Source organism: Camellia sinensis, chromosome 11 (assembly GCF_055761805.1).
Source record: "Camellia sinensis isolate YWXY chromosome 11, ASM5576180v1, whole genome shotgun sequence".
NCBI lineage: Eukaryota > Viridiplantae > Streptophyta > Magnoliopsida > Ericales > Theaceae > Camellia > Camellia sinensis.
The window spans coordinates 16,538,098-16,541,789 of NC_138971.1; positions in this window are offsets into that span (position 1 = coordinate 16,538,098).

The following is a 3,692-nucleotide window of genomic DNA, read 5'->3' on the forward strand; positions in this document are numbered from 1 at the left end:
CACCTTTCCACTTTTTAAATTTCAAAACACACCCATCCACTCCCTACAAAAAAGAGACCCACGTTTATCTAACTCTCTCTATAAACTCTCCTCTTTTTTTATTTTAGTCTCACTCTAAATTTTTAATTTTCAAAACACCCACCCTCAGCCATGGTGCTGCTCATCACCTCATCCAGTCATCACCTCTGTCACTTCCTCCAGTCATCTCCACGCCAGTTCTACCCACAAGCAAGGTATGAAGAACTCTCTTTCTATCTATCTATCTATCTCTCTCTCTCTGTGATTGCTCTGTTTTTTTATTGTTGTTTTGTTTGTGAATCTGCAAAAAGGTAGAGCATGATCCGATGGAGATTATGGAGGGTGTGAAGATTTGTATGAGCAAGGCAATTGACAAAGCCACTGTAGATGGGCACAATGTTGACGGTGGACTTAAGGCAATCAGACTCACCAATCAAAGAGAAACAACGGTCATTTGGAGCAAATCTATTGGCCTCCATCTCTATAACACCGTTGTTTGGATGGATGTTTGTACCAGTTCCCTATTCATTCATTGATTCATCCCGTTTCTTTTTCTTTTTCATTTTTATTTTTAATTATTATTATTATTTTATCATTTTGTTTGTGCAAATTGAAGATCTAGAATTGTGTTTGGATTCTTATCAATACCTGTTTCTTGAATTGTCTGATTTTTTTTTCCTTTATGAGGATATTTTGTTCTTTGGATGTGATTTTATATTGTGTGATTTTATCAAAAATTGTTGCATGTGATGGCCTACCATTACTTCTTTTTTTTCTTTTTTTTAAAAAAAATTAATAACTTTTCCTGGTATTTGAAACATGAGTCTTTGATTTTTTTTACCAAATCACTATTCATCTATTATATTCGCATATATAGTGGTGCTGATCACGTGCGAGATGGTAAGCATGCACTATTAAATAAGTTTTAGTTATTTTTGCATCTATAGGTGCACACACAATAACACAATAACTATCATCTTTCATAATTAATATTCCAATTAATTTTTTTTTTTTATAAATTGGGTTGAAAGTGGAAAATATATAAGAGTATATATATAATAATTCATTTACATAATAATTTAGAAATTCAAATCACTTAATCAATTAGTTTCAACGATTGGTTGATAGGACTTTACTCCTTATAATTGATCAATTAGGTAGTATTTGGTTCACTGTAATAAAGTTCAAACATTTCTTACACTTCTCATGTTTGGTTGACTAAAATAATAATAAAAAATTCATTACAATGAGAGTCATCATTAACTATTATAAGGAGATGATCATTCCATAGGAAAGTGTAAGAAATTACCATTTCATTTAATTTCATCTCATTTCAGTGTACCAAATATAGCATAAATGAGATTGAAGTGTTTCAAATATGATTAGTGTTCTGATAGGAAGTGTTTCAATTTGGGAGAAGTGCAATTTATCTTGGGAAGATTTATTTTTTTTTAATTAAAAATATCAGAAATACTACATATTCTTAAAAAAATACAACTTTATAACTCTCACTCACCTGTGATTGGTCCAGGAAGGAAAGAAAAAAATAAAAATATATGATTGATCTACATCATTTTGAGAGTCATGGATGTTCCTAATTTTGGGAGTTCCTAAAATTTATTTGGGTTACTAATAAATTGGTGTTTCATTTAAGTTACATGTCTACATTTAGGGATTTTTTTTCCTTCATGTGAATTCATTGCCTACTCTTTGAAAAGAGAAAAAAAAAAAAAAAAAAAAAACAAAACAAAAAATTTGAATACATCTCTCTCTAATTTTGATTTATATTTTAATGTCATCATTAATTGTACTGTGCCTTCAGGCACGAGTATACATTAGTAATATTATATTTCAAGTTCAATTTTTAATTTTTAAAACGATATCAATTTTAACCATTCGGCAGTTAAAACAAATAGAACAAGTACAATTTAGCCTATTTAACCATTTTTTATTAATAGCTTTGGAATGAATGAAACACCAACGATCCTCTAGAGTGTTTTTTTCCTAAAGTTTCCTAAAGTGGTGTATTGTGTGGTTAAGATTTAATGTTAAAAAATTGATGTGACTTGTCATTAAATCTCAATCATACAATGCACCACTCTAAGAAACTTTAGAAAAAAAAAAAACTCGAAGATTGTTGCTCTGAATGAAAAGGGTGGCAGTGAGCTAAGGAATGAAAGGAGTACGGTAGGGCAGCAATGAGTTGGGGAAGAGAAGGAATGGTGATGGATGACGATTAGGGTGAGAGTGGGTTGTCAACAATAATAATGAAGGGGGAAAAAGTAGTTAAATTCTCCAAATTGCCATTTCTCTATTTTTTAATTAGGGGATACAAACAAATAGTTAAAATTGATACTACTCCAAAAGTTAAAAAATTTAAATTGAAAGGATTAAAAAGTTAGGATTTGATTTGTTACGAGGTCAAATATTATTATTTTTTTCTTTTTTGTAATTTCCCTTCTTTTCTTTTTTTTTCCTCAAGAGTTGATCTTTGTAACAAAATAAATCTTAAAATTTTAATTTTGTCAATTTAAATCATAATCTTTTGTTTTTTTTAATATAAATTATTTGCCTATTGTCATTAAGTAAAATCGATGGAAAAATAGTATTTTAATTATTAAACTCAATGAAAAATGATATTTTAAATATTTTAGGTATACCTACATTGAATTTAACAACTAAAATATTATTATTTTTTTCTTCAAGTTTACTTAACAAAAATAGACAAATAGTTTAGATTGAAAACAAATCAAAATATTAGGGTTTAAATTGATAAAATTAAAAATTTAGGATTTACTATGCTATAAAAGTCAATCTTTGAGTGTTTTTTTTTTTTTGGTTGTAATTTCTTCTTTTTTTCAAATATTTTTATTTTTAGTAATATTTTTTATAATTAGTCAAATAATTCTCTTTTTTAAATGTAATTAAAATAAAAGTATTTGTGATTAAATCTAAAAAAAATTTCACTAAAAACTAAAAATAAATATAAGAAAACAAAATACAAAAAAATAATTATTGAGTTTGACTAGCATTGTTTGTGAACATAGATTTTTTTTTATTCCTATTTTTAAACACGACTTTTTTTTTTTAATTTCTGTTTTTAAACAAGTATTTTATTTCCATTTTTAAACAAGTATTTTATTTCTATTTTGAGTATGTATGTTATGTATAAATTCGGAATGTATACCAGAGATGTTATGGAAATTATTAAGGGACAACCTTAGAAAATTTTCTTCAACACAATAATTATAATTTGATTGAAGCAATAAAACTAGTTACACCAAGTTACAAATAATTTCAAATAAGTGAGAATTTTTTATAAAATTATATATAATTTTACTTTAGTATCTCATTTCTTCTCCTATTCTTTCATTTTTTTTTCTTTTCCCTCTCTAGAAGCCCCCATCTTGGCTGCCAATGCTCCTTTCTGCTGGCGACACTTTATTTATTTATTTATTTAAGATTGTGTTTGATTCATGAATTTAGGTAAGAATTTGATTCATATTTCACTTACCTTTTTTTTATTTCTAAATTCCTCACCAAATTCTTTCAAAAAACACAACATAAGAGTTTGTAGGAGAATGGAAAAACTTTTTGTATTATTTTTGCCTCTTTGGGAACCATGATTTTTAGCAAAAAAGTTAATATAAATTATCATATCACTCATTCTAATT